Genomic DNA, 24,749 nt, shown 5'->3' on the forward strand with positions numbered 1-24,749 from the left:
GGGCACTTTAACCAATAAAAAGAAATCATATGGATAATTCAAATATTAAAATTCAAATTTTAACAGTAAAGAAAAGCTACATAAGAATTCAAGAGAACTTACTTTTCTTCTGATTTTGTTAACAACTGGTTACCTTTAGATAAGCCACATGATTTCTCGATGCTTCAGTTTCCTAGCAGGAAAAAATGTTGTTAAAAAAGGACTTTTACCCTGAACATTAAGGATTGCAGACACAACAAAGAAAGTAATAAAAAATGGATCTGAGCAGTTCATCCTTGCATCAGCTGGAACAGTATTGCATTTTTCTACTGCATCTTACATTTGCATTGGAAGGAGTCCAGTTGCTATAAAATGTTTGAAAAATTAGTAGTCTGGAAAAGGATTTCTTTTTTTTTTAAATTTTTTTACACTTATTTATTTTTGAGAGACAGAGTGAGACAACGTGAGAGTGGGGGAGGGGCAGAGAGAGGGAGACACAGAATCTGAAGCAGGCTCCAGGCTCTGAACTGTCAGCACAGAGCCCGATGCAGGGCTCAAACCCACAAACCACAAGATCATGACCTCAGCCGAAGTCGGACACTTAACCGACTGAGCCACCCAGGCACCCCTGGAAGGGGATTTCTAAAGTGACCTCCAGCTCTGATGATAGTAGTATAGGTATTTTAGGTAAGATACATAATTCTCAATTCTGCTATTAGTAACCTCTTTAAACAGCTTCTGTGACACAAGGATTTTCTTTGACACCAATTTAAATTGGAGAAGGACATCACTAAAAGGGAATGAAGGGAGGGAATAAAGTGGAGCTATACCATAAGGTATATCACTGTGTTAGAAGAGAAAAAGAAAATCAACATGAGCATTTGTATGCATTCAGAAACAAGCAGAAAAGAATGCCATTTGATATCCTTTGACAACTACTTGGTAATTTTTTCATTTAATGGGATAGAAAAGAAACTATATATATAAGAGTGAGAAAGCATTACTTCTATAGTGCTCTTAACTCAAATTATTTCTAGAGCAATCTAACAGAATTACATAAACCATATATGTTTATAATTATCTTAAGAAACTCCCTGACTAAAGTTTTGCATCAGATGGAATGTTGCTTTATTGAATAATATTTGAAAGGTGTGAACTTTTGTCAGAAATATTTCATTGTTGTACAAAGATTTCACTGGAATAAAATTGTATATATATATATTCAAAGAGAGGGGCACGTGGGTGGCTCAGTCATTTAAGCATCTGACTTCGGCTCAGGTCATGATCTCATGATTTGTGAGTTCGAGCCCCACATTGAGCTCTGTGCTGACAGCTTGGAGCCTGGAGCCTGCTTCAGATCCTGTGTCTCCCTCTCTCTGTCCCTCCCCCTGCTCATGCTCTCTCTCTCTCTCTCTCTCAAAAATAAATAAACATTAAAAAAATAAAAAAAGAGAGAATGTAAATTTCATAAATTTATTTTTCTAAATGAATAAAGGAAAGTAAAATGTCATTCTATTGAAAAATATTGCATTTTATGACATTTTGACAAGGTAAGGAAAACTGGAATTACATGGTGCCTCATTTATTCAATTTCCAACACATTTGATGGGAAATATTTTTGAAACAACCTAACCCTTAACTGGAATCTTGAAAATAGTATTCTCCCTAAATATTCTGTTTGTGTTAGGAAATATTTTATAAAAGAAATGAAACATTTTTTGGAAAACAATAAATCATGCCTAAAATTCCCATTCATTCTCACATATTCTTAGCAACTAAAATGATACAGAAGAGTCCTCCCTACTTGGCTACTTTGCTCTTCTCACTGATGGCAAAAGGTCATATGGTTTTATAAGGGCACCCATGTAAGCACAAATGATTGTGTTTTGCTGAAAATAATTAAAGATGGTGAAAGTATTAATTTATTTAACCAAGTCAATCAAACATTAAGATATATTACAAGACCAATCGGAAGTGAAACTTTGTTTCTAGGTGCTTGCACCCAGAAAGATTCCACATCATTTTGTGAGAAAAAGCTGATTTCCATTTAATCAATTCCCCAAGATTAATGTGGGTGGGCAGAAAAGAGGCTTTTAGAAAAATCCCTAATTAGAACAGACTCCAGTACTCTGAGAATCTTGTTTCTAATTGAGGAAACATATTAAGCCAAATGAAACTCTTAAATATTTAAGGCTATTAAAAGGCAGATATAGTAAACTAAACATATAAAACATGATTTCAGTTAGGTATAGGAAGAAAAATAAAGTATTTACCTGACAGCAAAGAGGTACAGTCAGACCACATTACCTAATAGTATTTCCCACCTAGGTACTCAGTGCACATGGCCATTTCATAGTCAGAAAGGGCTTCATTTTGTCTTCTTAGAGTCAGAAGATTGTGACCATCCTTGGTTGTTGTTGAACGTTTAGAAATGTTGTCTCACCATAGGTGAGCGATTAGAAAGTCACCTGATGAAATAAAAGATTTAAAGTATTGTGACACACCCGTAGATTAATATAATAAACTTTTTGAATGTTTCAAAAGTTAGATTTGAACAAGAGAGAACAGCTAGAAGTTGAAAACCAAAAACAAGTTCATATTAAACGCACGGGTGTAAATCCACCTATGGGCTTACTATTCTCTCTTCTGGATATATTTTAAATATTTTATACTTTGAGATGGCTGGAGGTTTATTTCAAAAGAGAATTCGATTACTTATTAAAACATTAAGAAATCAGTCTCACATATGATGCTGTAATATTCTTCTGACTAACCACTAAACTTCCTTTCTTTTCCTCCCACTCACCTCACCCCGTATAGGATCCACAAATTTCGAGTTAGAATCACATCTCACTGATGTACTCCCAAAGTGACAGAAAAGGATTTTCCTTCCCCTAGTTGAGTCAGTCTCTAAGGCAGATGGTTAATTCATTGCACCTGTAACCAATTAGCCATTCAAAACAACCGATTCTTCACAGCAAATTGTTGCCTTGCCAATCTGAGAAGCAGGTGCATATTCAATGGCGAAATAATCCAGATACAAAATTCTTTTAGATTAATGTGCAGAAAAATATGACCAGTTATAATAATTCCATTCTAAATTAAGAATTTAATTATTTCAGGTTTTGAATTACAGCTTTGAGGTTTTTCTTTTTCTTTTTTTTCATTCTGATATTTGGCTACCAAATTAACCAGATGTTTTTTCAATGAAAATTAACTTTCTTTTTCCAATAAGACTTTGAATTTTATTTTTCTTCTTTCTTAAAACAATGAGTTTTGATTACAATAAATGTATTGAAACATATTACAGTATATACTAATCCATCTAAATCATCTGCTTCAAAAGAGTTACCTTTATATGGAAGATTTAACTCCCAGCCAGGTACCATAACTAACTCCACGGAACTGGGTACAGCATAGCCACTCTGGTGTGTTATACACTGAGAATATCTGGAGATTGTTCTATCACTACAGTGCCAACATTACACTTCCATAGACTTGAACCATTTTATTCTAAAAAATTATCTAAAAATTTTTCACCATTCTCAGATATATTATTTGAATATGGGAAAGGGGTACACTGACAATTTTTCTAGGCTGCAGATGCCTAAAGTATCAAATCTAAACATCTCAACTTCTGGCTTCTCTCTTTATCAGAATCATGGTATGATAAGGAATCACTCCCAAGTGGAGTATCAGACCCCATTTAGTTAGCACCAGGATCTCACATCTTCCCATCCGGGGAATCAGCCTGCAGGGGATATATAGGAGGAGACCATGAACACATTTCTAAAATTAGTAAGAGATCTCCAAACACCTCAACCAGAAGTTTCATACAAGGAATAGATTTGGGGGTGCCTGGGTGGCTCACTCAGTTAAGCGTCAGGTTATGATCTCACGGTTCATGGGTTCGAACCCCACGTCTGGCTATGTGCTGACAGCCCAGAGCCTGAAGCCTGCTTCGGATTCTGTGTCTCCCTCTCTCTCTGCCCCTCCCCTGCTCCACCCTGTCTCTCTCATTCTCTCAAAAATAAATAAAGATTTTTAAAAAAAAAATTTTTTAAAAGGAATAGATTCTATTTGCTAGGATACAGAACTCTGACTGCATAATTGTAGGACAGCATCACGATCCTACCAGACACTCAGGCTGGACATAGCTCCCTTTGCACATCCCATGAGTCTCCAGTCCTTTGGATAGTAATTTCCATGTTTCCCATGATTTTCATTCTTATTGCCACTATTCTGATTCCCTTGTTTTCCAACTGATTCATTCAAAGTATTCACACCTTTTTTCACTTAATTATCCAATAAATATCCATTAAGTATTTACTAGGGGCCAGGTACAAAAAAAAGAAAATGGTAAATGGAGAATAAGGCAGATAAGATAACCTGTTTTAATGACCTTGATGGTCTAAGGCAGATACTGACAAATCAATATTTACAATTTAGTCCTAATCCAGACCTGAGGATCATTAAGGCTTCCTGGAATAAATGAATGTCTAAGTCAAAGCCTAGTGGTAAGCCCCTTCTCTAATTTAGCAAAGAGGGGCAAGGGGAATAATCTGTTTCTTGTCTCTTGAATCTCAATGTCAACCTGTTTAACAATGCTTGCTTACAGATTTATGTCCTTAAAAATACTTCAGCTCTAGGGCACCTGGGTGGCTCAGTTGGTTAAGCAACTGACTTCAGCTCAGGTCATGATCTCACAGTTGGTGAGTTCGAGCCCCACGTTGGGCTCTGTGCCAACTGCTCAGAGCCTGGAGCCTGCTTTGGATTCTGTGTCTCTCCCTCTCTCTACCCCTCCCCTGCTCACCCTCTGTGTCTGTCTCTCAATAATAAATAAAAGTTTAAAAATTTTTAAAAATACTTCAGCTCATGGCCACCCTCTGTAGTTTCCCTGTAGTCTGAAGAAATTACAAACCTAAGATTAAGTTTCCAGCTTCATCTTCTCCAACAAAGAGCATGATAGTGCAATTTCACTATATTAGTATTAGTCCTTTGCTGAAAAATAGGAACAGTTAACCTATTTTGTTGTTTGCACTATGTCCTTATACTGGAATGCCTCACACCATGATGCCTCCTCCATCACTTGAAATCCTACTTACCTTTAAATGTCTGTTAAAACATCATCTTCTCTGTTAAGTTTTCTGTAGCCCCTTCATTCACAATTAGTGGTTTATTTTTTCTGAAATTCCACTGCCTGTTCTTTGCTCTTCTATCATATAATGCCTATTTTATTGTGTTTCATATGGCAGTCCTTTGTTTATAACTGAAGCTTAGGCTATCCTTTCCACACGGAAGGCCCAACCCCAACCGTTTAAAATTCCTACTTCCCATTCAAGTCTAGAAAACTTCTTCCCTGCTAGCTGCTTTACTGACACTGTGAAAACAGAATTGCCCACAATTTCCTGTCTCTCTGCAGGTAGCAAAGGTAACTAGATACCAGACATGGTAATAGTATTTCTATCCCCCTTAGCATCTAGAATTTGACTTTGCTTATGCTTTATTTCTTCTCTCCTCCCTAGTGCTCTAAGCTTCCTGGTATCACTTTTCCTTTCCACTCTCCAGCATTCTGGATGTACTCCCATTTAGAATTAGGACCCTTACTGCCACAGGAGAAAGAAAACCATCCTACAAATATGACAGAGCTTTCAAAGGGATGGATTTGCCTCGAAGAAATTCTGGATTTTTAAAAATCTCCTAAAGAGATTTGCTTTTTGAAATTTAAAGCTCTTTAGATAAGAAAATCATACTAGGCTAACGCAAATATTTTCTTCTACTATTCTTCCCCTCTCCAGTCTTGTCTCTTAGATATACCCTAATTTTTAGGGTTGTCACAGGGAACACTTTCTAAGGTTGGGTGGACATCCTTCATCTCAGACTTGGGTGAGGATTTTAATATTTGAAAGGAACCAACTCCTGGTCATAATATCCCCTTGAAAGTTGCCCCCCAAAACACCAGGTGCCTTTTGTAATGTGAATTCCTGGGAATCCTATGATTCTTGATGCCCTGGAGTCACTGATGTGGGCTCTGGTTGCACACATCTCCCTCTGCAACTAGATTATGCCTAATTCTATTTTGCAAGTTTCTCAACTCTATGGAAATCTTGCCTAGGATGGTGCTTTGTTCACAGTGGGTACCTAATAAATGCATGCTGAATTTAATTTTCCCAGGAACAAACATATGGCATAGATGACTAAAAAGTGAAAATCCTCTATAACATATTGCATTGCCATTTAAGGGGGGAAAATCTTGTTAATGTTCATGGTGACAAGTTTATGTCCTGAAACATGAGATCTGATTAGCTTTTTTATTTTAGCTCTCATAACTACTAGTTTTATTGCTGGTCATAAAATTATCCAGCTCATTTTGGAATTCAGCTGCAAAAAAGAACACTTTGACCTCCTGTGATTATACCAGTTTCTGTGAACATATGACTTCATGGCAGGGGTTTTACTCAAACTAGGGTTTGGGAACCTCAGGAGGTTATGTTGAAGAAGTCTCACAGGGGTCTTGGGGATGAGAACACATTGGGTGCAGTTAACAGTGTAGAGGCTTTGTTTTTGTTTTTGTTTTTGTCAAGATTTTATCTTGTTAACTGGGATCTTATAGTCCTAATGGCAAGATCATGGATTCAGTTTTTGTATATCACTTCCTCAGCCTTGGACTTCACCCTTAAACTATAGTTCACAGACACCCATCATTTACTAAGAACATCACTAAAGCATGTAACACAGGATCACCAACTTGAAAGTCCATCAATAATTTATTTCATGTATATGTTTTGAGCACCTGATAAGTGTTCTGAGTTTATTCTATAGATAAGAAACTAGCAGCAACATTCTATGATTTAAAAAAAAAAAAGTAAACACACGAGAACTTTTAAGGGTAGGGTTTGACACTCCTAAGATATTTTTAGGGTCTAGCTTGCTGCCTATCAGATCTATGGCCATTTAAAAAAATGATTGAAGTATAATTAACATATAGTGTTAGATTAGTTTTAAGTGTACATTATAATGATTCAATGATTCTTAGTGTTCATCAAAATCAGTGCATTCTTAATCCCCTTTTTGTTCACCTATCTCCCCAAATATATGACCATTTTGGAGAAAATCAAGCACTAGGAAGGATCTATACCCTGGGTTGAGGTCATCTGGCTTCATCAAGAGAAATAAAGGGCAATTGGAGTCTCTAGGCTTATTTTAGGTCAATTCACTTTACTAGGCACCAGGACTCTAGGCTCTGGTGACCATAAAGTGGAGTTTACCCTATAGTATAAAACAGATTGTGTTGGGGGCACCCAATAGCTCAGTTGGTTGACCATCTGACTCTTGATTTTGGCTCAGGTCATGATTTCCCGTTTATGAAATTGATCCCCACCCCACCCTCCGTCAGACTATGTGCTGGGCATGGAACGTACTTTAGGTTCTCTCTTTCTCTCTCTCTGTCTCCCCCTCTGCTCCCCTCCCTGCTCTCTCTTAAATACATACATACATACATACATACATACATACATAAATACAGATTGTGTCAAGATACTTTATGAAATGCAAAGGGAATTGGCTTCCCATCCATGACTCCTGGCACAAATATTGGGAAGTGGTGGCAAACTATCCCAACAAGTAGTGAGAGCAAGCTGCCACCATCCCATACTAAGAACTGCAGAGAGGTCGCCTACAAAATCAGGAAGCTTTGATTTTATAAAAGGATATATTCACAAGGCTGGGAAAATGGGTTTGGGAGGGTAAGGACAGCCAGTGCTAAAGGAATCAGGCAGAGTTCCACATTATCAAAGTTTTTTCACTGGTGAGGGAAGCTAGTAAAGAAAAACATGATTCTATTCGGTTTCTTTCTTAATACAAATAGGGACGATGGGGGATGTGTCACTGTCCTTCCTTAGAATCTGCTCAGACCTGCCCCAGAATTGCCAGCCAAGCTTACTACAGGCTCCAATGAATAAAGGAAAGGTATTCTTGACAGAAAGATGTAAGTGTGGAAGGATTACTGGGTTTTACACCAGAGACCACTTTTTGTGAAAGCTTCTCTCTTTCAGCTATGTGAAAAATGATATGGACACTAAACATTTTTTCCATGTTTAAAGGTAACTACTTTCATTTTGTTTTGTTTTTGTATATCTTAATTTAGGCATCCTTCATTCCTGCACTGTGTTCTTAAGAACACAAGCAATCTCAGGGATAAATCGCCAATTCAGGATTACAGAGCAGACACGCATGCACACATGCACGCACTCACACTCATAAACACACAAAGATCTGGTGCTTTATTATTGTAAATAGCTCTTTGTCATGCATACCTGTCTTCTACCACATTTTGCCCATTAGGATTGATTCTCTGCCACACTTAGAAATAGAAGGGTTTAAAATTGACAAACCTCTAGCCAGGCTTCTCAAAAAGAAAAGGGAGATGACCCAAATAGATAAAATCATGAATGAAAAAGGAATTATTACAACCAATCCCTTAGAGATACAAACAATTATCAGGGAATACTATGAAAAATTATATGCCAACAAATTGGACAATCTGGAAGAAATGGACAAATTCCTAAACACCCACACTCTTCCAAAACTCAATCAGGAGGAAATAGAAAGCTTGAACAGACGCATAACCAGCGAAGAAATTGAATCGGTTATCAAAAATCTCCCAACAAATAAGAGTCCAAGACCAGATGGCTTCCCAGGGGAGTTCTACCAGACGTTTAAAGCAGAGATAATACCTATCCTTCTCAAGCTATTCCAAGAAATAGAAAGGGAAGGAAAACTTCCAGACTTATTCTATGAAGCCAGTATTACTTTGATTCCTAAACCAGACAGAGACCCAGTAAAAAAAGAGAACTACAGGCCAATATCCCTGATGAATATGGATGCAAAAATTCTCAATAAGATACTAGCAAATCGAATTCAACGGCATATAAAAAGAATTATTCACCATGATCAAGTGGGATTCATTCCTGGGATGCAGGGCTGGTACAACATTCGCAAATCAATCAACACGATACATCACATTAACAAAAAAAAAAAGAGAAGAACCATATGATCCTGTCAATCGATGCAGAAAAGGCCTTTGACAAAATCCAGCACCCTTTCTTAATAAAAACCCTTGAGAAAGTCGGGATAGAAGGAACATACTTAAAGATCATAAAAGCCATTTATGAAAAGCCCACAGCTAACATCATCCTCAACGGGGAAAAACTGAGAGCTTTTTCCCTGAGATCAGGAACACGACAGGGATGCCCACTCTCACCACTGTTGTTTAACATAGTGTTGGAAGTTCTAGCGTCAGCAATCAGACAACAAAAGGAAATCAAAGGCATTAAAATTGGCAAAGATGAAGTCAAGCTTTCGCTTTTTGCAGATGACATGATATTATACATGGAAAATCCGATAGACTCCACCAAAAGTCTGCTAGAACTGATACATGAATTCAGCAAAGTTGCAGGATGCAAAATCAATGTACAGAAATCAGTTGCATTCTTATACACTAACAATGAAGCAACAGAAAGACAAATAAAGAAACTGATCCCATTCACAATTGCACCAAGCAGCATAAAATACCTAGGAATAAATCTAACCAAAGATGTAAAAGATCTGTATGCTGAAAACTATAGAAAGTTTATGAGGTAATTGAAGAAGATATAAAGAAATGGAAAGACATTCCCTGCTCATGGATTGGAAGAATAAATATTGTCAAAATGTCAATACTACCCAAAGCTATCTACACATTCAATGCAATCCCAATCAAAATTGCACCAGCATTCTTCTCGAAACTAGAACAAGCCATCCTAAAATTCATATGGAACCACCAAAGGCCCCGAATAGCCAAAGGAATTTTGAAGAAGAAGACCAAAGCAGGAGGCATCACAATCCCAGACTTTAGCCTCTACTACAAAGCTGTCATCATCAAGACAGCATGGTATTGGCACAAAAACAGACACATAGACCAATGGAATAGAATAGAAACCCCAGAACTAGACCCACAAACGCATGGCCAACTCATCTTTGACAAAGCAGGAAAGAACATCCAATGGAAAAAAGACAGTCTCTTTAACAAATGGTGCTGGGAGAACTGGACAGCAACATGCAGAAGGTTGAAACTAGACCACTTTCTTACACCATTCACAAAAATAAACTCAAAATGGATAAAGGACCTGAATGTGAGACAGGAAGCCATCAAAACCCTACAGGAGAAAGCAGGAAAAGACCTCTCTGACCTCAGCTGTAGCAATCTCTTACTCGACACATCCCCAAAGGCAAGGTAATTAAAAGCAAAAATGAATTACTGGGACCTTATGAAGATAAAAAGCTTCTGCACAGCAAAGGAAACAACCAACAAAACTAAAAGTCAACCAATGGAATGGGAAAAGATATTTGCAAATGACATATTGGACAAAGGGCTAGCATCCAAAATCTATAAAGAGCTCACCAAACTCCACACCCGAAAAACAAATAACCCAGTGAAGAAATGGGCAGGAAACATGAATAGACACTTCTCTAAAGAAGACATCCGGATGGCCAACAGGCACATGAAAAGATGCTCAACGTCACTCCTTATCAGGGAAATACAAATCAAAACCACACTCAGATATCACCTCACACCAGTCAGAGTGGCCAAAATGAACAAATCAGGAGACTATAGATGCTGGCGAGGATGTGGAGAAACGGGAACCCTCTTGCACTGTTGGTGGGAATGCAAATTGGTGCAGCCGCTCTGGAAAGCAGTGTGGAGGTTCCTCAGAAAATTAAAAATAGACCTACCCTATGACCCAGCAATAGCACTGCTAGGAATTTACCCAAGGGATACAGGAGTACTGATGCATAGGGGCACTTGTACCCCAATGTTTATAGCAGCACTCTCAACAATAGCCAAATTATGGAAAGAGCCTAAATGTCCATCAACTGATGAATGGATAAAGAAATTGTGGTTTATATACACAATGGAGTACTACATGGCAATGAGAAAGAACGAAATATGGCCCTTTGTAGCAACGTGGATGGAACTGGAGAGTGTGATGCTAAGTGAAATAAGCCATACAGAGAAAGACAGATACCATATGGTTTCACTCTTATGTGGATCCTGAGAAACTTAACAGAAACCCATGGGGGAGGGGAAGGAAAAAATTTAAAAAAAAAAAAAAGAGGTTAGAGTGGGAGAGAGCCAAAGCATAAGAGACTGCTAAAAACTGAGAACAAACTGAGGGTTGATGGGGGGTGGGAGGGAGGGGAGGGTGGGTGATGGGTATTGAGGAGGGCACCTTTTGGGATGAGCACTGGGTGTTGTATGGAAACCAATTTGACAATAAATTTCATATATTGAAAAAAAAAAAGAAATAGAAGGGTTTAACTAATTTTTTTCCTATGACATTACCCCTCTCACTGATAAGATCCAGAATGCAGAGATTATCAGGGGGTCCAGGGTCATGGAGGATTCTGGGGGCTTTAAGAAGATTAAAGACCACTGTGAGTTCCTGGACCTCTAGGCATTGATCCCGAGGACACACTCTTCATTGGATTGGTCTACACCAGTTATACATAAAGTCATGTGGTAAGTTTTTCAGATTAGCTTACATTTTAAAAGAAAACATCCATACTCTTCTTAAAGATATAACATAAATCTCCAAAAAATAACTCTTCAGAATTCTGCACATTCCAGTTACTTTGCTGATGAATTTATTAGATAAGACTGAATGGGATAAGGGCCCAATTTCTTGCCTTCCTCTAGTTGCAGTAAAGTGGTAGCTAATGGGGAAAAAATGATGTTTAGTTGACATCGGTGAAATCTATACACACTGGCCAAACTGCCATTATGGTGACACAAATGCAAGGTCATGCACTTGTCACATATCGCTGATTCTGGTTTCCTGTATCTCCTAAATTATTTCATGTTATACTGTTATAACTTTCTAAATTTCCAAGAATTTCACAAATTTTTATAATTGGTAGGTTTTGGATAGGTTAGGTAAGATTTTTCTAAATATACCATATTGGTTTTTTTACCCCAGATTTCCTTAGGGATTTAATTTTTTTAGACCTCTTAGATATAGAACAAAAAGTGATGGGAAGCTTGAACAGTAGGTTGTGTATCACACAAAAGATTTCTGAACTATGAACCAGGTCACAACTCCGTTCAACTTGGGAAAGGGCTTTAATCTTATCTTCCTTTTCTTTTATTTGCCTATTTCCTAATTTGCAGTATGTGGGAGACCTCCTTGTTTTTTAAGTCCTTAAGGATTTCTCCTGCTAGTTGAAGAAACCCATGTCAAAATGAACATTTGTCTAGTAGAAAACTCTAGGTTGTCTACAGCAGATAAAAGATTGTAATTCTATATTTACGAATATATAAAAGTATACTTTATGGAGAACCATTATTTATGTGGAGGGAGGAGAACACAGGGTAAACCAATCTATATGTTCCATAAAGTTTATTTTTTCCTGTTCGTTTTTCCCCATTAGCTACCACTTTCCTGCAACTAGAAGAAGGCAAGAAACTGGGTCCTTAGCCCACTCAGTCTTATCTAATAAATTCAGCAAAAAAAAAAAGTTTATTATCTCCCTTCATTTTTGTAAAGTAGAAAACTGAGCTCCTTTTATAACAATTGGGTATTTCCTTTAAACTTCCTTTTTTCTCTCCACAGGATATACTCAGAATAATAATTGAGACAGAGAGAGAACTGAAATCACTTCTACTCACCTATATTTAATCAGGATAAGCTAGGTGAGAAAACAAACAATAATCTTATGGCTTAACACAACAAAGACCAATTTCTTCTTCACAGGAAAATCTCCAAAATAACAAGTCTACCTGAAGTAAGGGGTCTGCCTTCCTCATCTGGATCTAGCCTCCTTGATCTTGACCCCCTACCTGAAGTAAGGGGGTCTGCCATCCTCATCTGGATCTAGCCTCCTTGATCACAGAACAAGGAAGACAGTATGAGAGGTCTCACCCTCACAATTCAATGCTATGGCCTGCAAATGACACAGACCACTTCTGCTAATAGCCCTTGGCAAAAATTGGCCTCATGAACCAGATTAAATGCAGGGACAGATAAGTTTATTCTTCCTATGTGCCCGGAAAGAGGTGTAAAAGATGTATAGGTGAGCACTCCACACCCACACTACCAAACAATGTTTTCCCAAACCCCCTTTTCCTGACCATACCCAAACTTACCTTAGCTAGGAAGGAGATCAGGGAAGAGGATATGGAGATGTTATTCTTAGGAGAAGGTGTCTGGGGTGATGTCAAGCAATTTTTACTAGCTCAGATGTGGTATAGAATTAACAGCATCAAAAGTACTAAAACTATATTCCTGCTGCCTTTCCATTTCACTTCCCTATGCACATGTGTTTCAGACTCTTAACCTATAAGGCACCCTATTAAATATGTTTTATAGGACCACAAGATTAACAGCACTTGCATGTGAGAAATACTGTTTAATATTTGCATTTTAATTTGTAATATGTAGTCCTCAATTATTTCTTGAATAATTACTATAGTCACTACTACTCTTATTATTACTACTAAAACTATTACTATTAGTTATTATTTCTTGATAACCTACTGAGCTAAGCAATTTACTTATGTATAATTTTCAAAACAAGTCTATGATATAAGTATAATTATCTCCATTTTATGGTAAATAAATTGAACAAAGAAATTATATAATAGTTAAAAAATGAACCCGGATCTATCTGACTCCAAAGTCCATGCTATTACCCACTATGGGGAATGGAGAAAGTATTGGAGAATTTATCCTCATGCTGTCATGTGTAATGACCTATCTTAATACCCAAGATCCTAGTGATGGGGTTTTGGTAGGGGGTCCAGAGCCAAGAAAGAATTCCTGAAACGTCTATGGTGCAAAAAAAGTGATTTTATTAAAGCACAGGGACAGGACCAGTGGGCAGAAACAGCTGCACTGGGGTTGTGAAGAGGGACTGGTTATATACTATGGAGTTGGGGAAGGTAAAGACCAAAGGGAGGGCTCCAAGACTTTCATATGCTAAAGTGGACTCATAAGACACTGGAGACCTGACTATTGTCAAGTTAAGGTTGTTTTCCCTCTAGTAAGGCATTATCATTAGGATGGTAAGGGGTTCCTAGAAAAATGTGATACTCTGTATTTGCCTCAAGTATTTGTCAATGGGGTGCAGGTTATAAAGAAATTTAATTTTACCTGCCATTTCTTTTTTGCCTTTATTCCCTACATCACTGTGGAGGGGAGGGTGATGTTGGGGATCCAGGAAACTGTCTATAGGTCTCTGGAGACAAGGCTATTGATAAGATTGCCTTTTTCTTGTAATTTACTAAGATATTTGTAAACTGATGGAGACTCATGTCTTGCGTGACTGTTATCTCTATCAGTTAACCATTTGTTCTTCCCTTTTCTTTGTTGTTGGGCAGCAAGAAGTGCCTGAGAAATATTACACATATCCCACCTGTGGGCTGGGGAAGGTGTTTGCTAGCTTGTGCATGGCCTTCAGCTTGCCTTATGGTCCCTCATCACTAGGGTAGCTGTGTCAACTGATGAAAATGTCTTGCACAAATTTAACCTGTTATGAGGATTGAAATGTTTAATACTACCAACATCTAACATCTTCTTAAATAGGATGAAGATAGATCTTAAATATTGGTTTGAATTTGAATCTATTTTCTGAATCTCAAAGCAACTTACTGGAAAGATATTATCTTTCCAGTACAAATACTGTATTATCATCGTACATTGCCATAGACAACAAGCCACTTTACTAATTCAGGTATAAACTCTAATAATTCATAGAAGTTCAAGGAGATGAAGCCTTATCTGTTTATGCCAAATATATATATATATATATATATATATATATATATATATATATATTTCATTTTGAAGACAGATCTTTTAAATTTTTTTAGTGTTTATTTATTTTTGACAGACAGAGACAGAGCATGAGCAGTGGAGGGGCAGAGAGAGAGGGAGACACAGAGTGCGAAGCAGGCTCCAGGCTCTGAGCTGTCAGCACAGAGCCTCATGTGGGGGTCAAACCCACGAACGAACCATGAGATCATGACCTGAGCCGAAGCTGGATGCTTAAGTGGCTGAGCCCGACCCAGGGCTGTGCCCCTTGAAGACAGATCTTTTAAATCACATCTTACTTACAAAGTGTATGAAATTCTGCCTATGACTTCCAGGATATGCTCATGTTGCTTGTTCATTATCTCTAGAATTTAGCAAACCAATTTGTTGTTATTATTTAATATTATGCTAGATTTTTAGCAAATCTGTTATAAAATCAAATCGAATTGTAGTCATTTACTATTAAGCTAGACTTGATGGAATGCATAACTTCTCTTCCCTTTCCACTGATCTTTCTCTGAACAATCTTCTAATTGTGCTCATTTTCTTATGTTATTTGCTCAAAAGAAACATGTATAAGTATCAATAAATGATTATGAGATGTATCTCTAATGAAAAAACATCGAAGTGAAGAAGAATATAGATATTTATACCCAACTTTCTTTTTCAGAGAGATTTGAAATAATTTCAGAAACTTAACTTACTGTAATACCATAGAAATAGATCATAAGAATGAACAAGGGGAAAAATGGAAAGTTAGATTGAGGTAAAGTTTATCCAAAAATGCATACTTAATTTCTTCAAATGTTATTAATTTGGCTGTGAGCCTCCTAATAGCCAGAACAAAGTGAAAAATATTACCATTTTTTAAATTAGTGAGTCTACTAGAAGATTAAATATAGTTGGTGAGCAAAAGTACAGTTGCTATATGCATAAAATTGCCAATTTCACATGTACTTATTTAAGCCACATTATCAATTAGAAAAATATTTTTATTTGTTTTTGTAAGAGGGACTGATTTCTAAGACATATAAAATCATTTAACATCTCACTACTTTTGAATCATATATTAGTTTTATAATAAAACTATACTAAAGGATCACCCATAATGCACATCAGACTTGTCTTTCAGTGGCATTCAGGCATGGGTGTTTCCAACACCCAAATCCAACTTCAAAGACTGCAAATATGCCATGATATAGGATATTCAAAAGCTGAGTGACAGACTTTGAAGGCAATTTACACAGAGTGTTCAGAAATATTTTGAGAGATGTTGATTTCATAGGAAGAGTCATATAAGCTCTTAAGGTGAATATTTGAGGGAGATAAATGCTTGTTAAGATAGTTTTCATTTTTTATGTGGTTCAAATAATTTTATTAGGTTGTGATTATACAATATATGGCAGTCCAGGATAAGCATGATATTTGTGTAGCCTCTTACTTAGTTTGGGGGTGCAAATAGTCCTTGCCCTCAATAAATATATTCTTAGGTTTTTATATGCTTCTTTTTTTAAAAAAAAAATTAAATGTTTGTTTATTTTTGAGAGAGAGAGATAGAGCCTGAGTGGGGGAGGAGCAGAGTGAGAGGAAGACACAGAATCCAAAGCAGGGTCCAGTCTCTGAGCTGTCAGCACAGAGCCCAACGCAGGGCTGGAACCCCTGAACCGTGAGATCATGACCTGAGCCAAAGTCGGACACTTAACCGACTGAGCCACCCAGGCACCTTGAGGTTTTCATATGCTTCTTGTACACATGTCCTTTATTCCCCTTTAACTGGAGAAAGAGATCCTTTAGCAAAGGAAGAGTAATTGCTTTTTGCTTTTACCCTTGGCCACTAGCAAAGCTCCTGTTAGGTGCCAACACATATTGTTGGATAAATAAACTACTCTCTGATACCCTGAAACACTAGCAAACTGCCAGGCTTTCTCGTCACATGCCTTGTATTAAGTGTGGCCTTGGAACATGTTCCCAGATATCTTTTATTGAAAATTCAGAAAGTTAATAAGGAGATGTGAAATATATCAAATGCCTTTATAATCTCTTTCTTCTATGCCCTGGGTAAATGCTAATCTGAGATCCTGCAATCTGAGTGACTGGTACAGATGAAGGCATGCGTAATTTGCTGATAGTACTTTCTCAGGCTATTAAGCTCTGCCCAACCTTTTAAGAATATTGAATTGGAAGATCATGTTCCCACCATTTCAGGAAATTGGTAGCGTCACAGCCCAACAACTTGAGAAAATAACATTATTTTAGAGGGGAGGTAAAAAGAAGAAAAGGCAACAAAGAAACTATCCTAAGTGCCCAGACTGGAAATACCTGTCCAATGGACCCAAAATTTTGTCATTGTAAAAAAAAAGAACCAAAAAACAAAAACAAAAAAACAAAAAAATAACTACTGTGATTTATTTAAATAATTAGCTCTCCCCTAAAGGACTCTGGCATGCCAAGTGCTAACAGTAAATGTTAACCCTTTAGTTGTTCTCCTAAATGAACAATTTCCCCTGCATGGGGCGGGGGAGGTTGGGGGAACTGCTTTGTTCATAATGGAAAACTGCATAAGGAGAATTTAGGAAATGCTAAGTGAAGTGGCAAAGGATGAGGTCTCTTTAATGAAGACAATTTAATCAAGATCACAAAGGAATGTATTACACAAATGGTTTTTGAATATAAAGAAGTGGAAAATGCTGGAAGTGTGGTATTTAGTCTCAGTGACCTTTCAGAGTGGGAAATATGGGAGTTAAAACTGTGCAGTCTGATGGCTCTTCCTAATTAAGGGTGTGACTACAAAAGAGATGGTGAAGCGGCTTCCAAATAATACTGGTTTCCTAGCAACCATAGCTCCAGTGGTTTAACTAGATTTTAAATGCAAACAATAAACCTCAAGTATTGAGCTTGAAAGGGGTGTTAAAAACCTTGGGGCAAGCAATGTAATTCTTCAAAGGAAATGCTCTTCTGAGGTGGTAGGCAGTGTTACCAGTCTGTTTCAAAGCCTTCCCATGCACTCAGGTACCTACAATGCTGTACATGAGCACTGAGTTACATTGTGCTTAGACTACTCCCTGATGCACTGTGGGCCCTATTTGTTTCCTGGTAGGAAACAGACTTTAATAATTGGATGGCTTAATAATTGGATTGGATGTGCACCAATACAGTTTCTTTCCAACTTTTATTTTGCAGCCTAATTTATTAGATTGTGAATATATTCTTCATAAGTTTGTTTTTCCTCCATTTTTCAATTTCATTTAGTATTATCTTTTCCATTTTCTAAAACACAGCCTCAAGAGAGTCAATCTAAGAAGATCCTATAGAATACCTTTAAATAGCACAGCTCTCAAAAGCAGCATGTACTTTAAAAGTAGGTCTCATTCATATAAACTGATCCATATGAGCAAATATTAAAAATGTGTGAATATGAACTCCTTCAGAACTTCTCAGTTAATAGCATAATATCCTCCAATACCTTATGGACATATATGGAGGCTCTCGAAGCATGACTGGAAAGCAGTTGACTTATCTACAGTTAAGTCTCTTGCAGAAGAGGACCCTGACTCTCCTCAAGGGGAAACTGAAACAACAAACAAAGCCATGTAAAAGGCCCCAGAGTCTTCAGTCTGAATCCAACTATGATGAATCATGGATGGATAGCCATTTAATACAGAAGACACTTCCCAGTAAAAGAATAAACTTATTCTGTTGGGGGAGGAGAGCTAGAAATCCTATTTTAGGGGACTTTTTAAAATTAAATGTTTTATTTCAAGACAATTACAGATTGACATGCGGTTGTAAAAAAATAAATATGGAGAGATCCTACGTATCCCTTATCCAGTTTCCTTATGTGGAAGCACTTTTAAGCTTTGATGCAGTCAGTTTATCCAGGAACATCACTGGAGCTGTAATCAAGCAAGCCAGCCTCCACAAGAACTCTTCCTTTTGACAGTTCCACATATGAACAAAGACGGTGCTCATTAAATCATCACTAGCACTCCCAGGTGCAGTACTGTTAATTGGGAGTCCACCAGGGAGCACTACATTAAAAACAGACCAGCAGATTCAAGGCAGGAGGCCTCTGGCATCAGGAGGGAACTCTTGTCATTTCTTTGTCAGATTTGAAGCAAATTATTTTGGGGGCTTGGTAGACATTTATATCTCCCTGCTGCAGGTAGGATTCCCTGTCAATAAGATTTTGTGATTGGATATTAGGCAGGAAATTTATTAGGGAGAGCTCCTGGGATCAACACTTGGGGAAAGGAAGGGATGCGATGGAAAGGAAGGATAAGAAGCAGTACTGGATAAGGACGAATATTAGGCTGCAGAGGATTTCACCAAGGGACCTTTTGAAGTTGTTTTGCATTGTGATGAGGGTGCCAGTCCCTTTACACTCTTGCATTGACCAATTATTGGATGCTTGGATGCAAGCTGCTCATTAGAGGGAGATGTGATTTTGGACTAGGAAGCCCAGGGCAATCTACAGACAGGACCAAGAGCTGAGGTTTGTTAGCTGGTCATATCTCCAGAAAGTTATAGCAATAAATACCTCCATTTTAAAGCAAGATCCAGGTCTTACAGAACAGCACCCACTACAGTATATCCCTTGTACTGGTCATATTTACTCCTTCATAAGTATTTTGACTAGAGCAGTTAGATTTGTGGTTATGATGGGTCTCTTTTACTGCATCAGACTTGTAAGAAAAAGGTTGGTGGCATGAATAAAACCCATGATATTACAGCGGTGATCTTAGGGCTAAATGATGCTTACCATCTCCCTCCTGCATAATCTACTCTAGATTCCCCTCTCTTCAGTTAGCATTTCTGCTGGTCTTGGATCTGTGGGTACTATGCCCTTCCCAGACTGACGCTGTTGCACTTGTCCATTTATTGTTAAAATAAGGTAAGGGAAACTAAGAAGTATACAGTTAGGTCACCTGGAAGCCAAATATAGACTTCCTTGTTCTAATTGAGTAACAGCAACTTTACATCCTCCTGATTATATGAATCAGTTCATTGACAGGATGCTGACTGCTCCTCCTGTGTACTTGTCTTTTACCCCAGATGAAAGCCCAGGTGACACCCAAGGTGATAGCTTATATGCAAAGGGCTTTTTATGTGTCCCCTCATACATGTAATCCCCCTTGGGTATTAGGACTTCTAAATCTATAAAGCACGGAGCCGTGCAAACAGAAAACACAAATTCCCAAGATGATCACCAGGAGTGATCGTAATGGGGCCACACTTACTTCCCTCCCTTGATCTTGAACTCATATTCTAACTATTAAGGCCACTGATTGAGTGTAGAGGTTGTCAAACTATGGCCCTTGGGTCAAATCCATCCTGTTGCTTATTTATGTAAATAAAGTTTTATTGGAACTCAGCCACACCCACTCATTTACAAAGTATTTAAGGCTACTTTCACAATAGAGTGGCAAGAGAGACCACATGGCCTGCAAAACCTAAAATATTTATTATCTGTTTCTTTCCAGAAAAAGTTGGCCAATTCATGATTTCATCTGTACACTGCATCCTGGAGGATGGTGCCCCAGCCTTCAAGGAATCTTCTAGCTGGCACTTTAGTTTGTCTTCATAAGTCCTTTTTTTGCTCTGTCAGAATGACAGCTTCTGGGTAGTATACTGCATAATGTGGGCAGTGGATCTCATGGGAATGTGTCTACTCCCCTACCTCTTTTATTATAAAATGAGGGTCTCGATATGACATGATATTAAGTAAGATCCTGACCTGGTACATCACTCTGTAAGCCCTTGGATAGTGGTGCTATATTGACATCCTGCAGTCGGGAAAGGCAGGCTCATACTCAGAAAATATTTCTGTTCTTGCTAAAATGAGTCACTGCCATTGCAGAATAAAAGGGGTCCAATATGGTCAACACACCACCAAGTGTCTTTGTTTTCTTGAGGGGTGGTGCTATATTAAGGACTCGTTGTCTCCATTGCTGACAGGTTGAGGTTCAGTAGTGGTAGTAGCAGGATCAGATTTGATGAGTATGAGTCCATGATCCTGGGTCCATGCATAGCTTCCATCCCTGAGATCATGGTTTCTACATCCATGCACCCATTGTGTAAGCACTGGAGTGGATAATGACAGAGGTTGGCTGACATCAATTGGCTAAGTCATTTTATCTACTTGACTGTTTAGTCCCTCTTCCATGACGGGTGTTGTCTGTCTGGTGGTAATAGCATGCAATGAAAAAATTTTCAGTCTGTGCCCACTCCCCTAAGTTCACCTAGTAAGCCTTTGCCCTAGAACTCCTTGTTCCCTATCTTCCATTCTTTCTCCTTCCAGACCCCTGGCCATCTAGTCAAGCCATCCACTATTGCTCATGAATCTCTATATATTCTAATTCGAAGCCACTTCTCTTTCCTCATAGAGTGGATGAATAGGTATACCAGCTTCAGCTTGCTAATCAGGTTTTCCCTAACCACTGTCTCCATTGGCTCTCACTTCTTCCAATCCCCAGAGAGGGATTGTAGCAAAGCTATGGCCATTTTTTTTTTTTTTTTTTTGCTCAACCCACACATTAAGCCAACATATTTATGAACCAAGCTCTGCTTTTTCCTGTTCCAAATTCCACGTGTCCACAACTGTAAGCTGACCCAGAGATTCTGCTGCTAAAGAGAATGACATGGCTCATGAGGGTTTGGGGTGGTGTGGATGGTGGTGATGGTGTAGTAGAAGGTTTAGTAGTAGTGGAGTCAGAGAAGGTCTCAGACATCTGCTTAAGACACAGGCTGAACTTGTGTCTTTGGGCATTGCTTATACCAGATTTCAGATGTTCTACTTCCTTTTTATAATGAATTCCTGATGAACCTACTTATCTTTCTTTTTTAATTTTATTTTGTATTTTTTAAAATTTACATCCAAATTAGCATATAGTGCAACAATGATTTCAGGAGTAGATTCCTTAATGCCCCTTACCCATTTACCCATCTCCCCTCCCCACAGCCCCTCCAGTAACCCTCAGTTTGTTCTCCATATTTATGAGTCTCTTCTGTTTTGTCCCCCTCCCTGTTTTTATATTCTTTTTGTTTCCCTTCCCTTATGTTCACCTGTTTTGTCTCTTAAAATCCTCATATGAGTGAAGTCATATGATTTTTGTCTTTCTTTGGCTAATTTCACTTAGCATAATACCCTCCAGTTCCAGCCATGTAGTTGCAAATGGCAAGATTTCATTCTTTTTTGATTGCCAAGTAATACTCCATTGTATATATATACCATACACTTTCTTTATCCATTCATCCATCAATGGACATTTGGGCTCTTTCCATACGTTGACTATTGTTGATAGTGCTGCTATAAACATGGGAGTGCATGTGTCCCTTTGAAACAGCACACCTGTATCCCTTGGATGAATGCCTAGTAGTGTAATTGCTGGGTCATAGGGTAGTTCTATTTTTAGTTTTTTGAGGAATCTCCATACTGTTTTCCAGAGTGGCTGCACCAGCTTGCATTCCCACCAACAATGCAAAAGAGATCCTCTTTCTCTGCATCCTCGCCAACATCTGTTGTTGCCTGAGTTATTAATGTTAGCCATTCTGACAGGTGTCAGGTGGTATCTCATTGTGGTTTTGATTTGTATTTCCCTGATGATGAGTGATGTTGAGCATTTTTTCATGGGTCGGTTGGCCATCTGGATGTCTTCTTTGGAGAAGTGTCTATTCAGATCTTTGGCCCATTTCTTCACTGGATTATTTGTTTTTGGGGTATTGAGTTTGATAAGTTCTTTATAGATTGTGGATACTAACCTTTTATCTGATATGTTGTTTGCAAATATCTTCTCCCATTCTGTCAGTTGCCTTTTAGTTTTGCTGACTGCTTCCTTTGCTGTGCAGAAGGTTTTTATTTTGATGAGGTCCCAGTAGTTCATTTTTGCTTTTGTTTCCCTTGCCTCCGGAGACATGTTGAGTAAGAAGTTGCTGCGGGCAAGATCAAAGAGGTCTTTGCCTGCTTTCTCCTCAAGGATTTTGATGGCTTCCTGTCTTACATTTAGGTCTTTCATCCATTTTGAGTTTGTTTTTGTGTATGGTGTAAGAAAGTGGTCCAGGTTCATTCTTCTGCATGTCACTGTCCAGTTTTCCCAGCACCACTTGCTGAAGAGACTGCCTTTATTCCATGGGATATTCTTTCATGCCTTGTCAAAGATTAGTTGGCTATACGTTTGTGTGTCAATTTCTAGGTTCTCTATTCTGTTTCATTGAGTAACACCAGCATTCTTCACAGAGCTAGAACAAATAATCCTAAAATTTGTATGGAACCAGAAAAGACCCCAAATAGCCAAAGCAATCTTGAAAAAGAAAGCCAAAGGTGGAGGCATCACAATCTCAGACTTCAAGCTACACTACAAAGTTGTAATCATCAAGACAGTATGGTACTGGCACAAGAATAGAACCTACTTATCTTAACCATAGATCTACTCATGAGGGAATCTCTGACCACATGGTCATTTGATGACCACATGGTGAGGCATTCTATCTCTACCAGTGTCCAGTGACTTAAAAGAAGAAATATTTCCCAAAAGGCATAAAATATTGTGCAGAGCCTTGCTCCAGAATAAACGATATTGTGTTTCTCCTACTAGGACTTACCAAACACTCCATGTGACATCTTTTTTTTTTCCCATCTGATATTTTCCTCCCCACAGGTAACTCCAAATGCATCATAAGGCCCAAGACACAGAGCTGTTCGTCCTACAGCCTAAACTGACTACAGAAACCTTTTTTTTATATCGACTCAAAGCTAGCAGCTTTTCATATCATACTTTAAATGGGGAGAACAGTTTTTCAAGATGTGGAATATGCTGTTTCTAGAACCTGAATAGGCCTACCCAATGTTGTGTTTTCTTCTTCATGGGGAGAGATATCAGAGACAATAATTTGTCCTTTACTTTATATATATTAACATATCTCTGGCCATTGAACCCCTCAATAGTGATATGACAAACCCCTGAATCTTCCCATCCTCTGGAATAGAAACACATCTAACATACTTGTTACTCTTGCTTTTCCAATCTGATTAACATGATGTCACCAATATAGGGTAGTAGTGAAAGGTTTATTATGATGTCCAGATGATTCAGGTCCCATCACACTTTATTATAACAGAAGGTGGGGACTTTCACATAGCTCTGGGGAAAGACATTAGTGTATATTCTTTTCGATTTGAAGGAAATAAATTTTCTGATAATGTTTTTTTGAGAGGAATGAAAAAGAACATATTTGCCAGACCAATGGCCACATATCATGTACCTCGGGCCAAGTTAACCTATTTTAGCAAAGGTACCACATCTGACACAGATCTGCAAGTGAGTCTATTATTTGTTTGCATTAGTGATAGTCTATGTTATCCTTCAGGATCTAGATGGCTTTTCTAGGGGCTAGGCTGGCGAATTAAATGGAACTAAGAAAGGGCCTAATACTCTGCTAGGTGTTTTAAGTTTGCACCAGTGTCTACCATTCCTTTCATGTTGCAAAAGTGAATTTCATTTAACATTTTGTCTGGGAGGAAGAGACAATTTCAGAGACTTCCATTTTCCCTTCCCCACTAGAAGCCCTCTTTCCCTGCAGGCCAAGAAACCAATGTGGACATTGGGTCCACTAGCAAAACTATCCCTATCAATTATATATCAGAGACTAGGAAAATGACAGGTAGTTCCATGGACGAGTGAACACAATGTGAGCCAGACCTGCACCAGAGACTCTATTATTTTGCTTCCATATCCTTACACTCTAACAGAAAGGGTATGGAAATGCTTTGGTATCAATGTCAACTTAGACACTATGAACATAAGTCCAAATGGTTGGGTATTCCCCTTTCCTGAGTAAATAGTTACCCCCAAAACAAATTATATACAAAGACCTACAAGCAGGAAGTTTACTGGGGAGTGTTCTCAATATCAATGTCTATGGACA

The sequence above is a fragment of the Leopardus geoffroyi genome, chromosome C2 (assembly GCF_018350155.1).
Source record: "Leopardus geoffroyi isolate Oge1 chromosome C2, O.geoffroyi_Oge1_pat1.0, whole genome shotgun sequence".
NCBI lineage: Eukaryota > Metazoa > Chordata > Mammalia > Carnivora > Felidae > Leopardus > Leopardus geoffroyi.